This window comes from Arachis hypogaea, chromosome 4 (assembly GCF_003086295.3).
Source record: "Arachis hypogaea cultivar Tifrunner chromosome 4, arahy.Tifrunner.gnm2.J5K5, whole genome shotgun sequence".
Taxonomy (NCBI): Eukaryota; Viridiplantae; Streptophyta; class Magnoliopsida; order Fabales; family Fabaceae; genus Arachis; species Arachis hypogaea.
In genome coordinates this window covers 13,203,217-13,211,949 of record NC_092039.1, presented here as the reverse complement: position 1 = coordinate 13,211,949, position 8,733 = coordinate 13,203,217, and the positions used below count along the sequence as shown (strand labels likewise).

Genomic DNA, 8,733 nt, shown 5'->3' with positions numbered 1-8,733 from the left:
GGTTAGTAATTTTCGAAAATTAAAGATAAGATAAGATTAAAATTAAAATTAAAACAAAAAGAATTTTTGAAAAGAGAGGGAGAATTTTCGAAAATTAGAGAGGGAAAAGTAGTTAGGTGGTTTTGAAAAAGATAAGAAACAAACAAAAGTTAGTTAGTTGATTGAAAAAGATTTTGAAATCAAAATTGGAAAAGATAAGAAGATAAGAAGTTAGATAAGATATTTTGAAATCAAATTTTGAAAAAGATAAAATTTTTGAAAAAGATAAGATAAAAGATAAAAAGATATATTTGAAAAAGATATTTTGAAAAAGATTTAATTTTAAAATTGACTTAACTAACAAGAAACTACAAGATAAGATTCTAGAACTTAAAGATTGAACCTTTCTTAACAAGAAAGTAACAAACTTCAAATTTTTTGAACCAATCACATTAATTGTTAGCTAATTTCGAAAATTTGATATAAAGATAAGAAAAAGATTTTTGAAAATATTTGAAAATAATTTTGAAATTTCGAAAATAATAAAAAAAAATGAAAAAGATATGATTTTTGAAAAAGATTTTGAAAAGATAAGATTTTTAAAATTGAAATTTTGATTGACTTGTAAGAAACAACTAATTTTGAAAATTTTTGATCAAGTCAACCCAAAATTTCGAAAATTTGGAGGAAAATAAGGAAAAGATATTTTTTTGATTTTTTGAATATTTTAATTATGAGAAAGAAAAACAACAAAAATACTCAATGCATGAAATTTTTAGATCAAAACATGAATGCATGCAAGAATGCTATGAATGTCAAGATGAACACCAAGAACACTTTGAAGATCATGATGAACATCAAGAACATAATTTTGAAAAAATTTTAATGCAAAGAAAACATGCAAGACACCAAACTTAGAAATCTTTAATGCATGGAAAATATGAATGCAAAGTGCACATGAAAAACAAGAAAGACACAAAACAAGAAAACATCAAGATCAAACAAGAAGACTTATCAAGAACAACTTGAAGATCATGAAGAACACTATGAATGCATGAAATTTTCGAAAAAATGCAAGAAAAATTTTAAAAGCATGCAATTGACACCAAACTTAAAAATTAACACAAGACTCAAACAAGAAACACAAATATTTTTGATTTTTATGATTTTATGATTTTTTTGTATTTTTATTATATTTTTCGAAAATATACTTTAGAAAAACGAAATAATAATAAAAAAATATTTTTGAAAGATTTTTGAAGACTTTTTGAAAGAAAATTACCTAATCTGAGCAACAAGATGAACCGTCAGTTGTCCATACTCGAACAATCCCCGCAACGGCGCCAAAAACTTGGTGGACGAAATTGTGATTACTATCTTTTGAGCTTTAGCATATATTTACTCTTAGGGCACTGTTTATTTTCACAACTCCGTTCAACTAACCAGCAAGTGTACTGGGTCGTCCAAGTAATAAACCTTACGTGAGTAAGGGTCGAATCCACAGAGATTGTTGTATGAAGCAAGCTATGGTCACCTTGCAAATCTCAGTTAGGCAGAAAAAAAGGGAAATTGTGATTATTGGAATAAATAATTAAAAAGGAATAATAAAAAGGGATAGAATACTTATGCAGATTCATTGGTTGGAATTTCAGATAAGCGGATGAAGATGCTGTAGAGCCCAGGGACGCCTGCTCTCCTACTGCTTCTACTCAATCCTTCTTACTCCTTTCCATGGCAAGCTTTGTATAGGGGTTCACCATCAACTGTGGCTACTTTCTTCCTCTCGGGGAAATATCCTATGCGGCTGTCACTCGCACAGCTAACCAGTCTGGAGGCATCACCCATGGCTGATGGCTACATCCCATCCTCGCAGTGAAAACTAATGCTCACGCACTCTGTCACAGTACGGCTAATCACCGTTGGTTCCCTCCCCTACTGGAATAGAATCCCTCTTTTGCGTCTGTCACTAACGCCCAGCAGGTTACAAGTTTGAAGCACGTCACAGTCATTCATTACCGGAATCCTACTCGGAATACCACAGACAAGGTGAGACTTTCCGGATTCCCAGGATCCTACTCGGAATACCACAGACAAGGTGAGACTTTCCGGATCCTCATAAATGCCGCCATCTATCTAGCTTATACCACGAAGATTCTGTTGGGGAATCTAAGAGATGCGCATTCAAGCTCTGTTGCATGTAGAACGGAAGTGGTTGTCAATCACGCGCGTTCATAAGTGAGAATGATAATGAGGGTAATCTGACTCATAACATTCATCATGTTCTTGGGTACGAATGAATATCTTGGAATAAGAATAAGAGAGATTTGAATAAAAGATAATAGAATTTCATTAATACTTGAGGTACAGCAGAGCTCCACACCCTTAATCTATGGTGTGCAGAAACTCCACCGTTGAAAATACATAAGCAAAGGGTTCAGGCATGGCCGAATGGCCAGCCCCCAAAACGTGATCACAGGATTCAAAATACAATCCAGGATGTCTAATACAATAGATAAATGTCCTATATATACTAGACTAGCTACTAGGGTTTACATGAGTAAGTAATTGATGCATAAATCCACTTCCGGGGCCCACTTGGTGTATGTTTGGGCTGAGCTTGATCAATCCACGAGCTAAGGCATTTCTTGGCGTCAAACTCCAGGTTATGACGTGTTTTGGGCGTTCAACTCCGGATCATGACGTTTTTCTGGCGTTTAACTCCAGACAGCAGCATGAACTTGGCGTTTAACGCCAAGTTACGTCGTCATTCTTCGAATAAAGTATGGACTATTATATATTTCTGGAAAGCCCTGGATGTCTACTTTCCAACGCCGTTGAGAGCGCGCCAATTGGAGTTCTGTAGCTCCAGAAAATCCATTTCGAGTGCAGGGAGGTCAGATTCCAACAGCATCAGCAGTCCTTTTGTCAGCCTTCTTCAGAGTTTTGCTCAAGTCCCTCAATTTCAGTCAGAAATTACCTGAAATCACAGAAAAACACACAAACTCATAGTAAAGTCCAGAAATGTGAATTTAACATAAAAACTAATGAAAACATCCCTAAAAGTAGCTTAAACTTACTAAAAACTATATAAAAACAATGCCAAAAAGCGTATAAATTATCCGCTCATCACAACACCAAACTTAAATTGTTGCTTGTCCCCAAGAAACTGAAAATCAAATAGGATAAAAGAAGAGAATATACTATAAATTTCAGAATATCAATGAATATTAATTTAATTAGATGAGCGGGACTTGTAGCTTTTTGCTCCTGAACAGTTTTGGCATCTCACTTTTTCCTTTGAAGTTCAGAGTGATTGGCGTCTCTGGGAACTTAGAATTTCGGATAGTGTTATTGACTTTCCTAGTTAAGCATGTTGATTCTTGAACACAGCTACTTATGAGTCTTGGCCGTGGCCCTAAGCACTTTGTTTTCCAGTATTACCACCGGATACACAAATGCCACAGACACATGACTGGGTGAACCTTTTCAGATTGTGACTCAGCTTTGCTAGAGTCCCCAGTTAGAGGTGTCCAGAGCTCTTAAGCACACTCTTTTTGCTTTGGATCACGACTTTAACCATTCAGTCTCAAGCTTTTCACTTGGACCTTCATGACACAAGCACATGGTTAGGGATAGCTTGATTTAGCCGCTTAGGCCTGGATTTTATTTCCTTGGGCCCTCCTATCCATTGATGCTCAAAGCCTTGGATCCTTTTTACCCTTGCCTTTTGGTTTTAAGGGCTATTGGCTTTTTCTGCTTGCTTTTTCTTTTTCTTTCTATTTTTTTTTTCGCCACTTTTTTTTTCGCAAGCTTTCTTTTTCACTGCTTTTTCTTGCTTCAAGAATCAATTTCATGATTTTTCAGATCATCAATAACATTTCTCTTTGTTCATCATTCTTTCAAGAGCCAACAATTTTAACATCCATAAACAACAAGATCAAAAATATGCACTGTTCAAGCATTCATTCAGAAAACAAAAAGTATTGTCACCACATCAATATAATTAAATTAAATTCAATAATAATTTCGAAAATTATGTACTTCTTGTTCTTTTGAATTAAAACATTTTTCATTTAAGAAAGGTGAAGGATTCATGGAATTATTCATAATCTTTAAGGCATGGTTACATACTAATGATCATGAAGTGAAGACACAAAACATGGATAAACACAATATTAAAAAAAACGAAAACAGAAAGAAAATAAAGAACAAGGAATGAATCCACCTGAGTGAGGGTGGCGCCTTCTTGAAGGTCCACTGGTGCTTTTTGAGCTCCTCTATGTCTCTTCCTTGTTTCTGTTGAATGATTCCTAATGATTTTGGTACTCCTATCCATAGTTGCTCCCAATGGTTGTGTGGAGGACCATTTATTCCCTGAGGTATCTCAGGGATTTCTTGGATTTGCATTCAAATGTTCTACCACTGAGCTATGACGGCTTATATTTTCCATCTCCCAAGACTCAGAGGTGGAAGCTTTTGTCTTCCCTTTGAGGTTTTTCTGGCCTTAGGTGCCATTAATGGTAATGGAAAAGCAAAAAAAGCTATGCTTTTACCACACCAAACTTAAAATATTGCTCGCCCTCGAGCAAGAAAAGAAAGAAGAGAAGAAGGAGAAGAAGATGGAGGTGAGTGAGGGGAGATGGATTCGGCTATATGGGTGGGATTGGGTGGGAAAGAGAAGTTGAGGTGTATGGGGAAGAGTGGATAGATGTAGGTGGTGAATGAAAAACAGAAGGGATGACCATGAATGGAAAGAGAGAGGGCGAGGTAGGTGGGGATCCTGTGGGGTCCACAGATCCTGAGGTGAAAAGAAATACCATTCCTTCACCATATAGGCATGTAAAATGCCTTCATGCATCATTCTGGCGTTCAAACGCCCATTGGTGCATGTTCTGGGCGTTCAACGCCCATGTAATGCATGTTTCTGGCGTTGAACGCCAGTTTCATGCTTGTTACTGGCGTTCAGCGCCAGTTTGTCCTCTCTGTGCATCATCCTGGCGTTTAACGCCAGGTTGTTGCTTGTTTTGGGCGTTCAGCGCCAGAATGGTGCTCTGTTCTGGCGTTGAACGCCGGCCAGATGCACCTTCTGGGCGTTGAACGCCAGCCCGTGCATCCTCCAGGGTGAAAAATTTTTTCTTCTGTTTTTGACTCTGTTTTTAATTTTTTTGATTTTTTCGTGACTCCTCATGATCATGTACCTAATTAAACACAAAAATAACAAAGAAACAAAATAAAATAAAATTAGATAAATAAAATTGGGTTGCCTCCCAACAAGCGCTTCTTTAATGTCAATAGCTTGACAGTGGCTCTCATGGAGCCATAAGGTGATCAGGTCAATGTTAGTGTGTGGTCTCCACACCAAACTTAGAGTTTGGGTATGGAGTTTGAACACCAAACTTAGAGTTTGGTTGTGGCCTCACAACACCAAACTTAGAGTTTGACTGTGTGGGCTCTTCTTGACTCTGAACTGAGAGAAGCTCTTCATGCTTACTCTCTTTTGTCACAGAGGGATGGCCCTGTGCCTTGAACACAAGGTAGTCCCCATTCAATTGAAGGACTAACTCTCCTCTGTTGACATCTATCACAGCTTCTGCTGTGGCTAGGAAAGGTCTTCCTAGGATGATGCATTCATCATCTTCCTTCCTAGTGTCTAGGATTATGAAATCAGCAGGGATGTAAAGGCCTTCAACCTTTACTAGCACGTCCTCTACTATTCCATAGGCTTGTCTCAAAGACTTATCTGCCAATTGTAATGAGAACAAGGCAGGTTGTACCTCAATGATCCCTAGCTTCTCCATTACAGAGAGTGGCATCAGATTTATCCCTGACCCCAGATCACATAGAGCTTTTTCAAAGCTCATGGTGCCAATGGTGCAAGGTATTAAGAACTTGCCAGGATCTTGTTTCTTTTGAGGTAGAGTTTTCTGAATCCAAGTATCTAGTTCACTAATGAGCAAGGGAGGTTCAATTTCCCAAGTCTCATTACCAAACAGCTTGGCATTCAGCTTCATGATAGCTCCTAAGTGTTGAGCAACTTGCTCTCCAGTCACATCTTCATCCTCTTCAGAGGATGGATAGTCTTCAGGGCTCATGAATGGCAGAAGGAGGTTTAATGGAATCTCTATGGTCTCTGTATGAGCCTCAGATTCCTCAGGATCCTTAATAGGAAACTCCTTCTTGTTTGAAGGACATCCCAGGAGGTCTTCCTCACTAGGATTTTCGTCCTTCTCCTCCCTAGTGCATTCGGCCACTTTGTTTAAATCAATGGCCTTGCACTCTCCTTTTGGATTTTCTTCTGTATTGCTTGGGAGAGTACTGGGAGGAGTTTCAATGACTTTCCTGCTCAGCTGGCCCACCTGTGCCTCCAAATTTCTAATGAAGGATCTTGTTTCATTCATGAAACTGAAAGTGGCCTTTGACAGATCAGAGACTATATTAGCTAAATTAGAAGTATTTTGTTCAGAGTTCTCTGTCTGTTGCTGAGGAGATGATGGATATGGCTTACTATTATTCAGCCTATTGCGTCCACCATTGTTAAAGCCTTGTTGAGGCTTTTGTTGATCCTTCCAGGAGAAATTTGGATGATTTCTCCATGATGGGTTATAGGTGTTTCCATAAGGTTCACCCATGTAATTAACCTCTGCCATGGCAGGGTTCTCAGGATCATAAGCTTCTTCAGAAGCTACCTCTCTAGTACTGTTGGATGCATGTTGCAATCCGTTCAGATTTTGAGAGATTATGTTGACCTGTTGAGTCAACATTTTGTTCTGAGCCAATATGGCATTCAGAGCATCAATTTCAAGAACTCCTTTTTTCTAAGGTACCCCATTATTCACGGAATTCCTCTTAGAGGTGTACATGAACTGGTTGTTTGCAACCATGTCAATGAGTTCTTGAGCCTCTTCAGGCGTTTTCTTCAGGTGAATAGATCCACCTGCAGAATGATCCAATGACATTTTCGAAAATTCAGAGAGACCATAATAGAATATATCTAATAGGGTCCATTCTGAAAACATGTCAGATGGACATCTTTTGGTTAACTGCTTGTATCTTTCCCAAGCTTCATAGAGGGATTCACCATCTTTTTGTTTGAAGGTTTGAACATCCACTCTCAGCTTGCTCAGCTTTTGAGGAGGAAAGAATTTATCTAAGAAAGCAGTGACCAGCTTATCCCAGGAGTCCAGGCTATCCTTAGGTTGTGAATCCAACCATATTCTAGCTCTGTCTCTTACAGCAAAAGGGAAAAGCATGAGTCTGTAGACTTCAGGATCAACTCCATTCGTCTTTACAGTCTCACAGATCTGCAAGAATTCAGTTAAGAACTGATAAGGATCTTCAGATGGAAGTCCATAAAACTTGCAGTTTTGTTGCATTAAAGCAACTAATTGAGGCTTAAGCTCAAAGTTATTGGCTCCAATGGCAGGAATGGAGATGCTTCTTCCATCAAACTTGGACGTTGGCTTTGTGAAGTCACCAAGCATTCTCCTTGCATTATTATCATTATTATTTGCGGCTGCCATGTCCTTCTCCTGTTCGAAAATTTCTGAAAGGTTGCTTCTGGATTGTTGTAATTTAGCTTCTCTTAATTTTCTCTTCAGAGTCCTTTCAGGTTCTGGATCAACTTCAACAAGAGTGCCCTTTTCCCTGTTCCTGCTCATATGAAAGAGAAGAAAACAAGAAAAGAAAGAGGAATCCTCTATGTCACAGTATAGAGATTCCTTTCTGTTAGTAGAAAAAAGAAGGGGGGTAGAAGAATGAAGAAGAATTCGGATTTTTAGATGAAGAGAGGTGAAGAGAAGTGTTAGTAATTAAATAATTAAATAGAAGAAGAAAAGAGAAGAGAAATTTTCGAAAATAATTTTGAAAAAGGGGTTAGTAATTTTCGAAAATTAAAGATAAGATAAGATTAAAATTAAAAATTAAAACAAAAAGAATTTTTGAAAAAGAGAGGGAGAATTTTCGAAAATTAGAGAGGGAAAAGTAGTTAGGTGGTTTTGAAAAAGATAAGAAACAAACAAAAAGTTAGTTAGTTGATTGAAAAAGATTTTGAAATCAAAATTGGAAAAGATAAGAAGATAAGAAGTTAGATAAGATATTTTGAAATCAAATTTTGAAAAAGATAAAATTTTTGAAAAAGATAAGATAAAAGATAAAAAGATATATTTGAAAAAGATATTTTGAAAAAGATTTAATTTTAAAATTGACTTAACTAACAAGAAACTACAAGATAAGATTCTAGAACTTAAAGATTGAACCTTTCTTAACAAGAAAGTAACAAACTTCAAATTTTTTGAACCAATCACATTAATTGTTAGCTAATTTTCGAAAATTTGATATAAAGATAAGAAAAAGATTTTTGAAAATATTTTGAAAAATAATTTTGAAATTTTCGAAAATAATAAAAAAAATGAAAAAGATATGATTTTTGAAAAAGATTTTGAAAAGATAAGATTTTTAAAATTGAAATTTTGATTTGACTTGTAAGAAACAACTAATTTTGAAAATTTTTGATCAAGTCAACCCAAAATTTCGAAAATTTGGAGGAAAATAAGGAAAAGATATTTTTTTGATTTTTTGAATATTTTAATTATGAGAAAGAAAAACAACAAAAATACTCAATGCATGAAATTTTTAGATCAAAACAATGAATGCATGCAAGAATGCTATGAATGTCAAGATGAACACCAAGAACACTTTGAAGATCATGATGAACATCAAGAACATAATTTTGAAAAATTTTTAATGCAAAGAAAA

The 8,733-nt window shown here is 36.3% G+C and overlaps 1 non-coding gene across 1 annotated transcript; it reads left to right on the top strand.

Moving 5' to 3' along the window:
- Positions 1–6,993: 6,993 nt before the first annotated feature.
- LOC112799484 (small nucleolar RNA R71) lies at positions 6,994–7,097 on the top strand. The gene has a single exon (XR_003201063.1). It is a non-coding gene; the product is annotated as a small nucleolar RNA R71 (small nucleolar RNA).
- Positions 7,098–8,733: the final 1,636 nt, after the last annotated feature.